Source organism: Salvelinus alpinus, chromosome 26 (assembly GCF_045679555.1).
Source record: "Salvelinus alpinus chromosome 26, SLU_Salpinus.1, whole genome shotgun sequence".
NCBI lineage: Eukaryota > Metazoa > Chordata > Actinopteri > Salmoniformes > Salmonidae > Salvelinus > Salvelinus alpinus.
This window is the reverse complement of record NC_092111.1, coordinates 16,313,203-16,331,502: the sequence shown is the minus strand read 5'-3', so window position 1 is coordinate 16,331,502 and position 18,300 is coordinate 16,313,203.

Below are 18,300 nucleotides of genomic sequence, written 5' to 3'. Positions count from 1 at the left end.
TGTACAAAGTGATTCACTTAACTTGATTTGGTTTATCTGAAAGGAACAATGGACATTAGTCAACATTTCTATAAATGTGCCAGATTTAGCCAGCCGGTTCATTTTAAACGGCTCTAAGTGAAAACATTAATTAATGTAACATTGGCCCAACAAGGACAACATTCTCTTGGCGCTAATAATTCATTTAGGATGATTAATATAGGAGCACAGGCACACTGCCAGCTTACTGCCTGAGTGCAGTTTCAGCCTCCTAAAGCTGATATACGGTTTGGCAGCTGATAAATGGTTTGGCAGCTGATATACGGTTTGGGAGCTGATATATATGGTTTGGCAGATGATATACGGTTTGGCAGCTGATATACAGTTTGGCAGCTTTTATATTCTTCAGTGTTGCCACCCTTTGCATTGATGACAGCTTTGCACACTCTTGGCATTCTCTCAACCAGCTTCACCTGGAATGCTTTTCCAACAGTCTTGAAGGAGTTCCCACATATGCTGAGTACTTGTTGGCTGCTTTTCCTTCGCTCTGCAGTACAACTCATCCCAAACCATCTTAATTGGTTTGAGGTTGGGGGATTGTGGAGGCCAGGTCATCTGATGCAGCACTCCATCACTCTCCTTCTTGGTCAAATAGCCCTTACATAGCCTGGAGGTGTGTTGAGTCATTGTCCTGTTGAAAAACAATTGATAGTCTAACTAAGCGCAAACCAGATGGTATGGCTTATTGCTGCAGAATGCTGTGGTAGCCATGCTGGTTAAGTGTGCATTGAATTCTAAATAAATCACAGACAGTGTCACCAGCAAAGCACCCCCACACCACAATGGGCCTCAGGATCTCGTCACCGTATCTCTGTGCATTCAAATTGCCATCGATAAAATGCAAATGTGTTCGTTGTCTGTAGCTTATGACTGCCCATACCATAACCCCACTGCCAACGTTGACATCAGCAAAACGCTGCCATCTGCCCGATACAGTTGAAACCGGTATTCATCCGTGAAGAGCACATTTCTCCAGCTTGCCAGTGGCCATCGAAGGTGAGCATTTGCCCACTGAAGTCTGTTACAATGCCGAACTGCAGTCAGGTCAAGACCCTGGTGAGGATGACGAGCATAAAGATGAGCTTCCCTGAGACAGTTTCTGATAGTTTGTGCAAAATAAATTTGGTTGTGCAAACCAACAGTTTCATCAGCTGTCCGGGTGGCTTGTCTCAAATGATCCCGCAGGCGAAGAAGCCGGATGTGGAGGTCATGGCCTGGCGTGGTTACACCTGGTCTGCGGTTGTGAGAAATGGGCTGGCGTGGTTACACCTGGTCTGCGGTTGTGAGAAATGGGCTGGCGTGGTTACACCTGGTCTGCGGTTGTGAGAAATGAACATTCTATTTTCTGGCAATATCTCTGGTGGACATTCCTGCAGTCAGCATGCCAATTGCACACTCCCTCAAAAGTTGAGACATCTGTGACAAAACTGCACATTTTAGAGTGGCCTTTTATTGTCCCCAGCACAAGGTGCACCTGCGTAATGAGCGTGCTTTTTGATCAGCTTCTTGATATGCTACACCTGTCATGCTACGCCTGTCATGTGGATGGATTATCTTGGCAAAGGAGAAATGCTCACTAACAGGGATGTAAACAAATTTGTGCACAAAATGTGATAGAAATAAGGTTTTTGTGCGTATGGTGATGGGTTTTTCATGCTCAACAGTTTTCCATGTGTATCAAGATTGGTCAACCACCCAAAGGACATCCAGGCAACTTGACACAGCTGTGGGAAGAATTGGAAGAATGGCGCCAGAGAGGATGGCTGCCGTTTTACATGCTCCTAACCAACTGTGCTATTTTGCTCGATTTTTTGCATTGTGACTTATTTTGTACATAATGTTGCTGCTACCGTCACTTATGACCAAAAATAACTTCTGGACATCAGAATAGCGATTACTCACCTCGAACTGGACGAAGATTTTTTCTATAACGAGTCCGACGCGAAGGACATACTGCTTTCTCGGGAACGGGCCCTAATCCCCATCATTTAGCTGATGCACCTTATACGACCCACCACTGCGACCTGTATGCCCTAGTCGGCTGGCCCTCGCTACATGTTCGTCGTCAGACCCACTGGCTCCAGGTCATCTACAAGGCTATGCTAGGTAAAGTGCCGTCTTATCTCAGTTCACTGGTCACGATGGCTACACCCACCCGCAGCACGCGCTCCAGCAGGTGTATCTCACTGATCATCCCTAAAGCCAAAACCTCATTTGGACGCCTTTCCTTCCAGTTCTCTGCTGCCTGCGACTGGAACGAATTGCAAAAATCTCTGAAGTTGGAGACTTTTATCTCCCTCAACAACTTTAAAAATCTGCTATCCGAGCAGCTAACCGATCGCTGCAGCTGTACATAGTCCATCTGTAAACTACCCACCCAATTTACCTACCTCACCCCCCATACTGCTTTTATTTATTTACTTTTCTGCTCTTTTGCACACCAGTATCTCTTCTTGCACATGATCATCTGATGATTTATCACTCCAGTGTTAATCTGCTAAATTGTAATTATTCGATTTATTGCCTACCTCATGCCTTTTGCACACATTGTATATAGATTCTCTTTTTTTTCTACCATGTTATTGAATTGTTTATTGTTTACTCCATGTGTAACTCTGTGTTGTCTGTTCACACTGCTATGCTTTATCTTGGCCAGGTCGCAGTTGCAAATGAGAACTTGTTCTCAACTAGCCTACCTGGTTAAATAAAGGTGAAATAAAAAATAAAAAAAATAAATAAAAAATTGAATGAAGAAAAGAAGGATAAAAAGGGGGGCGGAGTATGGGCTGCCTTCTGAGAATTCGTAGGCATGTGAGTCAACCCCCTATACCATCAGTCCTATTAGCCAACGTGCAATCATTGGATAACAAAATGGATAAGCTCCAATCAAGAATATCCTACCAACGGTACATTAAAAACTGTAATATCTTATGTTTCACCGAGTCGTGGCTGAATGACGACATGGATAACATACAGCTGGCGGGGTTTTCGGTCCATCGGCAAGATAGAACAGCTGCCTCCGGTAAGACAAGGAGTGGAGGTCTGTGTCAATTTGTAAATAACAGCTGGTGCACGAAATCTAATAGTAAGGAAGTCTCAAGGTTTTGCTCGTCTGAGGTAGAGTATCTCATAATAAGCTGTAGACCACATTATTTACCAATAGAGTTTTCATCTATATTTTTCGTAGCTGTCTATTTACCACCACAAACTGATGCTGGAACTAAGACGGCCCTCAAATGAACTGTATAGGGCCATAAGCAAATTGGAAAATGCTCATCCAGAGGCTGAGCTCTTAGTGGCAGGGGACTTTAATGCAGGGAAACTTACATCTGTTTTACCTAATTTCAACTAGCATGTTAAATGTGCAACCAGAGGGAAAAAAACTCTAGACCATCTTTACTCCACACACAGAGAAACGTACAAAGCTCTCCATCGCCCTCCATTTGGCAAATCTGACCATAACTCTATCCTCCTGATTCCTGCTTACAAGCAAAAACTAAAACAGGAAGTACCAGTAACTCGCTCAATAAGGAAGTGGTCAGAGGACGCAGATGCTAAGCTACAGGACTGTTTTTCTAGCACAGACTGGAATATGTTCTGGGATTCTTCCGAGGGCACAGAGGAGTTCACCACATCAGTTACTGGCTTCATCAATAAGTGCATTGATGACGTCGTCCCCACAGTGACCGTACGTACATAACCCAACCAGAACCCATGGATTACAGGCAACATCCGCACTGAGCTAAAGGCTAGAGCTGCCGCTTTCAAGGAGCGGGACTCTAACCCAAATGCTTTTAAGAAATCCCACTATGCCTGCTGACGAAACATCAAACAGGCAAAGCGTCAATACTAGACTGAGACTGAATTGTACTACACCGGCTCTGATGCTCGTCGGATGTGGCAGAGCTTGCAAACTATGACGGACTACAAAGGGAAGCACAGCCACGAGCTGCCTAGTGACACGAGCCTACTAGACGAAGGGGAAGGAGGAGGGCTGCAGCTCGAAGATGAGAACACTGAGCGAGAAATGCCGACATGTTTCCGACTCTCCAGCGAAGTCTTGGCCAGTTCGTACAATCACAGCTCAGGAGAAGACCCAGATGCAGACAGTTCGAAGTAACAAAAGGCAGACAAACGACAGGTCAAGGGCAAGCAGAGGTCAGTAATCCAGAGCAGAGTCCGAAAGGTACAGAATGGCAGGCAGGCTCAGGGTCAGGGAGGCAGAATGGTCAAAACCTAGAAAACAGGGACTGGGGAAAAAACTGGAGTACGGGAAAAACGCTGGTAGGCTTGACAAGACAAACTGGCAACAGACAAACAGAGAATACAGATATAAATACACTGGGGATAATGGGGAAGATGGGCGACACCTGGAGGTGTGTGGAGACAAGCACAAAGACAGGTGAAACATATCAGGGTGTGACAGTAGGAACACTTACAGCAGTCAGCACACTTAAAGCTCCTGGTTGTTTGTGCTACAGTATATTGGTTAATATAATGTAGGTTTATGTTCCCTGACAGAATGATTGAACCTGTATGTAACAAATTGGGGTTTAAAGACAACCCTCTATGGCTATTGAATACTAGCAAGACAATCAAAGTATGAATAAAATGCTTAAGGGTTGTTCATAAAAGGCATGAAACTTGTTACATTGGGTCCAATAAGGAAATATTGGACCAACAGCTTTGAAAGTGTCCACCTATACTATTATCATCTATTAAAGGTATGAGACGAAATAATTTACTCACATTTTCAATAAATGATATGGCTGACTGTAAGGGAGAGTGGGCTGAGTTGCACAATAGGGGTAAGTTGAGCCACCATTGTTTTCTAGGAAACCATACACAAAATTAATAATTTGATCAAATATTTAGGAAGAGTTCATCATTTAATGGAGTCTGTGAAAGAAGAAACCACATTGAAAAAGTGATACGCATGTTAGATCTAAAAAATAACAGATTTTCACCAAGTCAAACTAATTTATTGTTTGCTTGTATCTAAACCAAAGTAGATCATTTTAAAATTGTTCTATAAATCAGTTGGCATCTCTAAAGCTTCAATATGAGATCCTTAACCTAGCATGGAAGTGCATCCTTGTAGCTGTGTGGGCTGAAATGTTCCAAATGTTTGGTTTGGGGTTAGTTGATCCAATTGCCATGGGGTGAGTTGAGCCAATGGTTGAACCAAGGCAAGTTGAGCAAATTCAAGTGTTTTCTATTGAGGTAACAACACAGACTGGCCTATGGCCTAAGTGTTTAAGTGTTACACCTGTGTTTATAAAAAATGCTTAAAATGCTTAAAGGCTAAATAAAATGAATGTGATTGTGTTGGATTGTGTTTGGGAAATAAAGATAGACATAGTTTTAAAAAGGTAGTGGTAATATTTAATTCAGTACAGAAATTTGTAGGCGGCTGAACTTACCCTTTTCTGCGGTTCAATTTACCCCATATCTGGGTAAATTGTGCCAAGAGACCGCTTTTTGTTGGACATGTTACTAAAATTATGTTTCTAAAATGTATATTTCAAGTAATTTAGACATGAGACAGTCAATAAAGATGCATTATTTAATAGAGGACCTTTCACTTTAGGCTATGGAAATTACGTTTATTGATCTTTTCTATACGATGCGCTGCCGCTGTCCATGGTACTGTAGCTCCCCTGCTCAAGGCATGGATAATGTTCCTAAGGCTTTGACAGGCGGACAATTATATAGCAGACAAAAACTTATGTAGGCTAGAAATAAGTGATTATCAGTGTCAAATCCTTAAGATTTCAAACTCCAAAAAAATTGATTTGGATGTGAGGAAATGTAACGCAAGAGACAAAAATGACTGAAGGATTCTCTGATTATCAAGACACATGCTTACCCGATTAGTTTGGCACAACACAATTGAACAATTAAATAATTCCAAATAAATCCGATGGGCCGACTCAAGTCCCACGAATTCACTCCTTCCAAATACTGTCATACAAAAACAGTGAGTTGGGCTTTTTTTCTGAACTGTTTGACACAGTGCTTATGTTTCCATCTTCCAAAAACATGAAAAAAGCGTTCACTCTCAAGTGGTCGTGGTCACTGACGGCTCAATTCCTAGTCCTGACAAGTCTGCCACGATATTCCACTGTTGTCCAAACTGACTGGTGTCAAAATATCTCTTTAAGAAATATGAGTTCATGCATTTACAATATAGTGCACTTCCAAACAGTGCACACTGTAGGGTAGGCTACTTACACCGAAATAATAGAAGAGGGTGTGCATGGCACTGCGACAAAGACCAACCTGGCAGCATAGAGAGGAGCTGTCCGTGCACCAAAGGCTGAAGCGCGACTTTTTAACCATCTCGCGCAAACGTGTTAAAGAACCTCCACATGTTAATCCATATATATCGAAATTCACTATAAAAACAACACATTAAATGAAGCACTCAATTCATATGCGATTAATATGGAATTAATATTCAACTTTCTTATCAGCAGCAGAGAAAAACGAAACTTGGTTGATTTATTCTGTAATAAATGTTCAAGTCTATTGCCAAAGATTAAAAGACTCCAGTACAGTCCGCTATTCGAGATTTATCTCACTGACACTGGCGCCTCCCCTCTTCCCATCCCATCCTCCTCGTCACGCACCAATGACATCTCAGGCAAAACTTCCCGTCTGACCTATCAATATTTCACTGCATTGGAGACAACAGGACCGCCTGCGGTAGCCAAATCATCCTGAAAATCCATAATTCCATATGTCTTTGAGGCAGTTATTCTATTTTAGGACTCTTTTTAAGACCCTTTTTGTGACAAGAAAGACATTAATAATTATTTCGATCTCGAAAAATGTGTGAATAAGACGTTGCCTTTTGGCACAGATCTCGGATCTGTGTTTACTCTTCACAAATTCCAACCACTACCATTAGTGTTTAATTTTTCATACATTTTTCAGAAATGTTAGAATAATTTTTTACATTTTGACATTACAGAGTATTAGGTGTAGATCGTTGACAAAAAAATGACAATTAAATATGTTTTAATCCCACTTTGTAACAATAAAATGTGAAGAAAGCCAAGGGGTTGAATACTTATGATACCCACTGTATAGGCCTATATCAGATTGTCCACTTGTGGTTGTCTACTTGTGTTATTGTGTGTGCGCGCATTGATACGTGTGCCTGCACACCTTTAAGTCAGAGAGTTTGACGCCTCTCTAAGCTCTATATGCTACTTACCGCCCCCATGAGCTAACTAGGAAGTGGAAAAGTGGAGTCATCAGGAAGAGAGGAATGCGTCCCTTGAGAGGGCAAGAACAAGATGTATGTCAGGAGAAGTGTCGTATAATCATAAGGAGACGTATACTTGGAATATGGATGAGGAATGGAGGGAAAAGGAGAGGCTGAGGGGGTAGAAGAGAGAGAGGGAGGAAGAGGGTGAGCTTGAATAGGTTAAAAATGGTGGGAAAGGGGGACATGGTTTGTTAAAGAAGAATGGTAGAAAGTGTAAGCAGAGTGAGCTGTACACCGGATCTAAGACAGGAGAAGAAATGGAAGTGTATGAGGGCGAAGTATCGGAGGGGTTAGGTGTGGGAAAGTTCTCGGAGCCTGAGACTTGCACCGAAGGTTAGGATAAAGATGAGTCTGTGACGGTAGGAGTGACATTTTTGGAAAAAGTGGACCCTTGCCTTTTGGCTGATCCATTTGTGGTTTCAGGGTGGGTGAAAACAGAATTACGTGCTGTGGAATCGGTGAAGGTAACCAAAAGTGGTCTGTGATAATTGTTTGTGTTTCTGCTGGTCAGAGGGAGCAGGCACTCCGCGTCAAAGGAATGTGAGCAAGAGATGTGAATTGTTTTGCTCTCAAGAAAAGGGCACCATTGAAATTAGTGATTACTGGGGTAGCGGTAAATGTGACAGTTCACAACTGAAGGGGAAGATTCCCGGTGTTTGTGATGCTCGTTGTTTGGTGCAACGCAGACAGGGTGGCGTGAGTGGTGAAACAGAAGTTGTTGTCTGTTCTTTTGAGTTTTGATGTTGAGTCTTTGCCCGACAAAGTGATGTTAGGATATATAAGTTATCCCATACAGGCTTTTGTGTCGAATACATTACGTTGTTAGGGGTGTCAAGTTTATGGGCATGTGGCAGCAGTGTGTAGGAGGGAGATTCCTTATTGTGAGAAGTGTGCAGTAGGGCATGAGACAAAGGAATGTGTAGCATTGGGGAAAGTAGTGGTACATGTTAATTGTAGGGGTGCCTATGGGGCTTGGGATCAGAAATGTCCAGTGCGAGAGAGGCAGGATGAGGTTCCCAGGGTTAGAGTATTGCAGAAGTTGTCGTATGCTGAGGCAGGGAAGAAAATGTAGAAGGATAGATCAAAGGGGAGGGATCCTGAGAAGAGTGGTCTGAGTAGTAGATCTGTACCAGTATGGAGGGATGGGCCAACAAGTGATATATGCTTCAGTAAGATTGGATTTTTAGCATTTATAGCAATTGTTATCAACTGTACTGCAGAGGTGGAATTTAAGTCGCAGAAAATGGAGGTTGTGGTGGCAGCTGCAGAGAAGTATTTGGGTGTACAAGACTTGATGTTAAAAGAGTTACAGGGTGTGTTCAGTGGTGCTGTCCCATCTTTTCAGGCTGTTGGCCTGATGTAGGACTAGATAGATTTCAATAGTGGAGGAGGGTGGTGGGGTTTTAGTGAGTGTAAGGTTAGTTGGTAGGGTATTTCTTTATTGGATTTCTTTATTTTCAAGCAAAGTATAAGGGAGTTATACTCCAGTCTAGTAGGCGGTGGTAATGCAACATTCTTTGGATGCCAACTGCCGTTAAACCTCATCGAAGAATAAGAAGAACATGAGCTAACTAGAAACAGACAGGAAATATATTAATGGCATAATCATAACGAAAGTTATTTAAATTTATGAGGAGACATGCAACGCACAAACCCACAGATTTCATTTTCCTGATTAAAAAGTGATTTCCTCTTTAATTTTCCATCCACCCTGTAGATCATTAACAAAATGGCAACTGTGGACAAGACAACCTGATCAGTAATAAATGCTGTCTTCTAAGTTCAAAGGTTGCTGACTAATAAAGGCCAATTATGCCACTTCCAGTGCGTCAAGTTCCCACAGAAAAGACCATCCAGAGTTAGACATTTTGTTAAACAGCACTAAATGCTCTGAATGGGGTAGATGGCAACTATAGAGATGATTTGTCATGCTAACAACACGCAAATAAAATGTTTCTTTAGCTTTCATTATTGATATATCCGTTAAACCAGTCAACGAAACTTTCGGCTGGGCATTTCGCAAAGGAATCTTTGGATGTGCACCCTACTTTCCTCTATAGGCTACTCGCATTGTTTATCAGAGTCCAAATTATTTTGTAGCCCTACACAGGTATAGTAGGCCTAGTCTAGTGAATGATTTTGGAAGTTGGAAAAATATATCCCTCTTCTTTGTTTCTACTTAGATCTGATAGATTGGTATGACTAGTGTTTCCTGAGTGCAATAGTTGTTGTTTTTAATTAAAGTTTATTAATTACACTTTTGTTCATTCAACTCTTTTTGTCATTTGTGAAATTGACATTTGTCTTATGCCTTTTTTCCCAACCCCCAAGGTACTACACATATGACACTACACCTAGCCTACAAGAGGCTGGAAGGAGCCGCAGAGCTGTAAATGTCAATGCATTGCAGACCTAATGTCTCCTCTCTCATCTGAAAAGACAGGACAAGTGAAGCAGTATGGCGGAAGTCTACAGAGGGACTGCTTTATTGTGAATAGAGTAGGAGATGGGAGAGGAAACCTTTTTAAACTATTGAGATTCCTCCATAGGGTTTGACTAGAGCAGGTATTCCCAAACTTGTTAAAGCAAGGCCCCTGAACTCTCACGTATTTTCTGCATTATGCAATGATATGGGCAGCAACCATGTAACGCTTTTACAACATACAGAAGTGTGCCGGTTATCAAGGGCCAAAGTATTGAATTGAGAGAGGAGCTTAAAGTTTAATTTACTGACCATAATTTTCACTTGTCTGACCGCTTGCATGATGACAAGTTTCTCACACGATTGGCCTATCTGGGTGATGTTTCTTCTCGCCTGAATGATCTGAATCTAGGATTACAGGGATTCCCCACAACTATATTCAATGTGTGGGACAAAATTGAGGCTATGATTAAGAAGTTGGAACTCTTCTCTGTTTGCATTAACAAGGGCAACACACAGGTCCTTCCATCATCGTATGATTTTTTGCGTTTGCAAATTAACTCAAGTTTATGGACAATGTCAAATGTGATATAGCGAAGCACCTGAGTGAGCTGGGTACGCAATTACGCAGGTAATTTCCCGAAACAGATGACACAAACAACTGGATTCATTATCCCTTTCATGCCCTGCCTCCAGTCAACTTACCAATATCTGAACAAGAGAGCCTCGTCGAAATTCCAACAAGCGGTTCTGTGAAAATTTAATTTAATCAGAAGCCACTGCCAGATTTCTGGATAGTGTTGCGCTCAGAGTATCCTGCCTTAGCAAATTGAGCTGTTAAGACACAGATGCACTTTGCAACCACGTACCTATGTGAGAGTGGATTCTCGGCCCCACTAGCATGAAAACTAAATACAGGCACAGACTGTGTGTTGAAAATGATTTAAGACTGAGACTCTCTCCAATACAACACAACATTGCAGAGTTATGTGCATCCTTTCAAGCACACCCTTCTCATTAACCTGTGGTGAGTTATTCACAATTGTTGATGACCAAATAAGGTTTTATGTGTAATATGGCTAAATAAAGAGCAAAATGATTGATTATTATTATATTATTATTTGTGCCCTGGTCCTACAAGAGCTCTTTGTCACTTCCCACGAGCTGGGTTGTGACAAAAACTCACACTCATTCTTATGTATAATAAATGTATCGTATAGTGTGTGTGTGGCAGGCTTACAATGATGGCAAAAAACAACATTTGAGAGTGCGCTGACCCTGGTTCTAGAGGGGGTACGCAGCTGGAGGTTGAATGTTTGAAGGGGTACGGGACTATAAAAAGTTTGCGAACCACTGGACTAGAGAATTAAGTAAGTGAAAGGAGAATACTGACCTCTGCTGTTCATATTCATAAGGTGCAGCTGGGTGTTCTCTTTATTTTGGGGGGTTTCCAATCGGGACATGGTGGCACCATGTCCCTGTTCAAATACCTTTTTATTTTTTATAAGGAGTGGGGCAAGTCCCACTCCTTACAGATGTTTTTATTTACTGGATAGGAAAGAAGTAGAGAGCAATGAGGAGAGTATGTTGAGATAGAAGTGGGCCTGATGATTCAAATTAAAATGAATTCAAATCCATGATGCAGTGGTAGATGTGCACTGTAGGCAGCGGCTTCGACCGCTAGGCCACACAAATACCTTTAAAGTACATCCATCTTTCCTCCCTTCCTTGCGGTAATCACTGTCCTGGAAGTGGATAGATTAACATTTATTTTACCATGTCAGATTGGCGGTTACCTTGGGGAAAGAAGAGTGCATTGTTACATTATTAATCAAACTGAGCCCAGATATGGTTAAAGGTAGGCACCAAGTTCAAGCGTTTCATTTATGCTTGTATTTTCAGAGCAAATGTCACATCTATAATGCTGTAATTGTCCTAATCTATTCTTCTTTTCACACGTTATTACACCTACCCTTCACCTATTAACTTTATGAATGTGAGTACACTATTCTGACCAGATATCCTGTCTCCTACAATGTCATTTCATTTTCAGACCAGGCCTCAGATATGTTTTGACCATTTTCATACATACGGTGCCTAGTGACAGTGCCTACTTGCTTGCACCATTTTTTCCCCTAAAATTAGAAAATTAATGAGATTTGTATTTCTTTTCAGCAATCTCTTTCTCCACTCACAGATTCTCTTCATGCAAGTTATTTTTATTCACAGTGGTATTGGGTAGAAAGCAACTGTTTTAGTTTGTGATGTAGTCCATCCCCGCAGACAGGGTTATGTAACCCTCATAAGCTCATAATGTATGCACCCTCTGTTTGTTTACATAACTTGTGTGTCAGACTACAAGTAGATCCTTGGTTCCATGCCCTGTGCTATTGATAGTGTGCGATCCTCTGTTTCACACAAACAATGATTTCATACTTTGGCATTCCTTGTGTTATGGAAAAGAATAGCAGGAATATGTTTCCTAAACCATACTCCAGAATATTACAGAAGTTAGAGTATGGAATTATTTTGGAGTACATTGTTAGATGTAACTTAGATTCTGCCACTCATATTTCAAGTGATAAAAAGGGTACAAGAATCCCCAGTGTTTTTTTTAAGGGTTACTGAGAATTAAAGAGATAGTAGCTCAGGCTTAATTCATCCAATGGTTTGGTGTGAGGATGAGGAATGTAACCACTCTTAAATGCATAGACAGAGCAACAGATGCAAGGACTGACAATCCATGAGCTCTATGATAGGGTAAGGCAGTTGTACTAAGCCCATGATGTATTTATTCCTATTATTACATTCTTCAATAATCATATCATTCATTTAAATAAGCATTGAACAATAGGAAATATCCCAGATTGTTCCGTTTAATAATGTAAAATTGAATATATAGTATATCAAATATGAACCAAAGCATGTGGCCTTATTATATAAGTATACTTTTAAATATACGTATGTGTATGTACTATTTAAAAGTAACACTTTATTTTACAGCCCAGCTTTTTAATAGGTAGTTACTTTGAAAGCACCTGTAATAATAGTATTTACCTAATAATTACAAAGTATCCTAATTAGGCTACACTTCGGTTTCTTTGAGATGCAATGACAATACAGGGTCGCTACCTTGCTTGATATGTTGAATAAAGTGTGTATCATTGTTCTTTCTTCATATTAATGTGTGTTGCATAACAGTCTGAGAACATCCATATTCATATCCAAACATTATACAGTAGGCTATTAATGAGTTGGTCACATTGTTAAGGAGGAGCAGGCAGGAACAGTAGTGGATACAGCTTCAACCATCAATGGTGTTCTGGAAGCGGACATCTTGTGAAAATCTCCCTGTGAAGCATTTGAACAAACACACCTACAATATGGAGGACAGAACCATCCACACCCTTACTGAATACATGTTGAGTAACTCAAACTCAAAACTGATTAAAGGAATTTATGTAAAGGAATGCAATGCCAGAATATGGCCACTAGATGGAGGGCTCCCCTTGAATATTCTCTTTAATGTTTTCATGTATTTGAATCCCCAAATCGACCCCTAGTCACTAGCAATGGGTTGATACATTACATGTTTTTCTGATTGCTTAGGCACTATCTTTGAAACTATAGGTTATTTTTACAAAACTGTACACACTAATCACAAAACCTTACGCCAAACATTATACCAAACATTATACAACTCTTGCAAAAGCAAACAATTCTTGCAAAACTCTTCAAACTCGTTTTACATTTTTTTGTTTTTGCATCAATACAGTACACACAAACCATCATTTGAATAAGCACACGGAGCACCAACTACGCACTGGTAGTATAAATGAAAAACACTTGTGGCTTTTGCTTTTTCTGTGTGCAGGGTATAGGAGTTTGCAATAAAGTTTTGTCATACATGTAGTAAGCACACATACACACAGGTATGGAAATGTGTAAAGTATGGATGTGTATTCTGAACATAACACACTATCAATACAAATAAGGGGAAAAAGTTAATTACGTTTTTTCTCAGCATTTTCTAACTCTCATCAAACAACAAAAGTGCAGTAGAAGAAAACAAAAACATTTGTGCTAGGAAAAAAAATAACATAAAAATATTAGGGTACATCTCACCTTCATTGTGGGTCTGGCCAGAAGACTTCATCCAAATCACATGCGATGTTGTCTTGAGTTAGGCAGCATAGAAAGTATCGCCTGGAGTGCCGTAACCAGGCCTAGTGTGACCCCTGATCTCCACAAGCTGTTACATCTGCTCCTACCATGCCCTCTACTTCTCATCCTGGACCTCCCTAAATGTGCCACCACTTCCCCAGTGCTCGCTCCCTCTCTCTCTCCGTGTGTATGTGATTGTGTGAGTGGAGACAGGTGTGCTGGAAGCAGAGCAGATTCCCACCAGCTGCAACCTGTTCCATAATCAAGAACCCTACAAATTCTCAGCCATGCCACTTCCACACTACCAGATCGTAGCCTCTACTCAGTCAGTCTGTATCGCTAGTTGTTTGTGCCTGCATAGATTTTGTCATCCTGTTGTGCCTGTTTTCCCTAGCCTCACGCTGCTTTTTCTCTCCGCTACAGTACCATCTGCTTTGACTCTGGTACCTGTCTCCTCAGTCCTGCTTCCCTGCCCTGGATCCCCGCTCTACTGCTTCTTTGGATTCAGCTCCAGACCTGCTTACCCGGTTCCTAATCTCCTTGCTCCCAGCCTCAGTCCGGATTCCCTACTACCCTCCCGAGATTCCCCTGACTGCACCACATCTCCTCCTTCAATAAATACATTGGTTACCTATCCTTGTCTCCTTGTCTGAGTCTGCATTTGGGTTCACCTGCACCGCCCCACGTAACACAAGCCTCCTCCATTAACTGTAGAAGGGGTATACGTTGGTGGGGCTAGCGATCATACACCTTCCAGTGCCATGCAGAGAATAATTATTCAATAGGATTCAAGAACGGAGAGTATGGGGGGAGATTGAGTGCGATGAAAAGTGGGTGACCTGTGAACCAATTGCGGACCACAGCAGCCCGGTGGAAACTAACATTGTCCCAGATGATAACGTACCTGGGCTGCTTTGGCCCCTGGTCATTAGGGATTAGTCTGTAGAGGGTGTCCAGAAATGTGATAATGTGTGCAGTGTTGTATAGGCCTAGGATTACATGATGGTGAAGGACACTGTTTTGACTAATAGCCGCACACAATATGTTGCCACCACGTTGTCCCGGGGCGTTGATGATGGCACGATGTCCTACGATATTTCTGCCGCGGCCCCTTGTTTTTGCAAGGTTGAAACCTGCCTCGTCCACATATATTAGTTCATGATGCACAGCATCTGCTTCTAGCTCCATGTCTCTCTGAAAGAGACAAGACAAAACAATGTAGCACAGTACGAAAAGACAGGGATCAGTCAATATGATGTAGCACCATACACTTCCAGATCCAGCACCAATGATAAGATAGTATAGCTTATGTGCACATATTCATATCTCAGTTGTTTTACACGGTCTGAGTTTCTTTTGAAAGGGACTCTGTACAGCTGATTCATCTTAATTCTATTGCATTTCAGTAGACGAGACAGTGTAGACGTTTTGGAATATGGTGTTATCTGCCATTATGTGGTCCTGCAGTTCTCTGAGTCTGATGCAGTTATTTGCAATGACCATATTTACAATGTGGGTCTCCTGCTCTGGGGTGAACAGTCAACCTCTTCCACCAGATACTTGTTCTTTTGCAGTTTTGTAAAAACATTTGAATGGTTTTAGTGATAGTACCTTCTCATTATGAAAGCACAGTACATATTACTGTACCAGTAAGACTACAGCACTTACAGTTACTTACCGGTTCTCATTTCTGCAACAGTATAACGGCTCAGATTTGGTTGAACCCGTTGCCCAGCCTCCCAACTGCTCATTCCATGGTTGACAACATGGTCAACCACAGTCGCTCTGATTTCATCAGTTATTGTGTTCCTGACTCCCCTTCCTCTTCCTTTTCCCTGTCTTCTCCTTCTCCTCTTGTCACGCCCTGATCTGTTTCACATGTCCTTGTGATTGTCTCCACCCCCTCCAGGTGTCGCTTATTTTCCCCAGTGTATTTATCCCTGTGTTTCCAGTCTCTCTGTGCCAGTTCGTCTTGTATGTTTTCAAGTCAACCAGTGTGTTTTTCCTGTTCCCCTGCTTTTTGCATTTTCCTTTTTCTAGTCCTCCTGGTTTTGACCCTTGCCTGTTTCTGGACATTGTACCCGCCTGGACTCTGATCTGGTTTTGACCTTTTGTCTGTCCACGACCATTGTCTTGCATACCCCTTTGGATTAATAAACATTGTAAGACTCCAACCATTTTCGTCCTGTGTCTGCATTTGGGTCTCGCCTTGTGCCTTGATAGTACGAACTGGCCATGCCTGACCCAGCAGACTGGACCAGCTCTGCCAAGCTGTCTCCCTGCAGGGAGCCACCATTGGGAGACATCAGGAGTTGCAACAGGGCCTTTTGGAAGGGCTCAGTTCCTTGATGGAACACTACAGCCATGGGTTAAAGGCTATTATGGAGCAAATCAGGGAGTTAGCTCAGACTGTCTGCCTCCTCTGAAAAACCCCAATCACCCAGTAATTTTTTCCCCCTATCTGTGGTGAGTTTGTACAGCCTATCCCGACTCCCCATGAATCCTGCTTACCACCTCCAGAGCGATATTTGGGAATCCTGGTACCTGCCGGTGTTTTCTTTCTCAGTGCTCGCTTATTTTTGAGCTACAGCCATCTTCGTTTTCTTCAGACCGATCGAAGATAGAGTATATAATTACTGTAATGTCGGGAAGGGCGCTTTCGTGGCTTACGGCAGTTTGGGAACAACAATCTGCCATTTGCGGTCATTTGGAGGAATTCATGAAAGAGGTGAAAAGAGTTTGAGTATCTGGTATCCGGGAGAAAGGCGGCCAGCAAACTACTTGACTTACGTCAAAACTCCCGTAGTGTGGCAGACTACGCGGTGGCCTTTCACACGTTGGCCGCCGAGAGTGCCTGGAATCCGGAGTCTCTTTTTGATACTTTTCTGCACGGATTATCTGAGGTAAAGGACGAGCTAGCTGCTCTGGAACTGTCGGTGGACCTCGACTCTCTTATTACTTTAACAATTAAAATTGATGGACGCCAAAGGGAAGGCAATAGTGAGAGTAGGTCTGGTCTTGGGCACACTTGTGCACCCGACATGGTGCGTTCATCTCCTATGGAATCCGGAAGTTTCCAAAGGCAGCTCTTCCGAGAGGAGTCAAAGTCACCCGAGCTCTCTCATGAATCTACGACGGGTGAGTTGGATACTCCTGAGTCTATGCAGTTGGGAAGAACTAGTCTATCAGTTTGGGAGCGCTCACGGAGGATGAATAATAACTGTTGTCTGTACTGTGGAGGGGCAGGACATTTTATAGCTACCTGCTCTATTAGGAAACCCTTGTCTCTAGTGGGTACCAGTACTATGGTGAATCAGACTGGGAGTTCCCTAATTCCCATCACCCGCACACCCGTTTTTGCTCTTGTGCTGTGGGGAGACCAATCTAAGTCTCCCCGAGTGCTCACTGACTCTGGGGCTGATGAATGTCTTATTGATGCCACGATAGCTTCGCAGCTTGGTATCCCCACTTAGTCTCTCTCTGTGCCCATGGATGCTAGGGCACTGGACGGCCGCTCTATAGGGGAAGTCACCCATAATACTGTGCCCGTTCAATTACAGGTTTCTGGTAACCACAGTGAGACCGTACAGTTCCTCCTCATTGCATCTCCCCATGTCCCGGTTCTGTTGGTATGTTCCTGGCTACAAAAACACAATCCTGTGATTGACTGGACCACAAGCTCCATCCTGGGTTGGAGTCCTTTTTGCCATTCCCACTGCCTTCAAGCAGCACAGCCTTCCCCAAGTCATCCTCCTCAGGATGTTAGCAAGACTAAATATGTCTCTGCTATTCCTACTGAATACCATGACCTCCTGGAAGTGTTCAGTAAGGCACGTGCTACTTCCCTTCCCCTGCACTGTCCTTATAATTGTGCCATTGACCTTCTCCCAGGCACTACACCACCTCGGTGTCGGCTGTATTCTCTGTCCACACCAGAGACCATAGCTATGGAGGAGTACATAGAGGAGTCTCAGGCCAATGGGGGCGTCCGTCCGACCCTGCGCCCGTGTATCGACTACTGGGGACTTAATGATATCACTGTTAATCGTTACCCCCTACCTCTCCATGGCGTTTGAACCTCCCCAGGGGGTTAACATGTTTTCAAAGTTGAACCTTCGGAATGCCTACCACTTGGTTCGGATACGCGAGGGGGATGAGTGGAAGACAGCCTTCAACATAGCCAGTGGACATTATGAGTACCAGGTCATGCCATTTGGACTCCCCAAAGCCCCCACTGTCTTCCAGGCTTTGGTCAATTATGTGCTTCGGGACATGCTAAACTGGTTTGTGTTCGTCTACCTGGACGACATCCTGTTTTTTTCCCCAATCTTCCCAAGAACATGTACTCCATGTCAGACAGGTCCTTCAGCGCCTCCTGGAGAACCAATTGTTTGTGAAA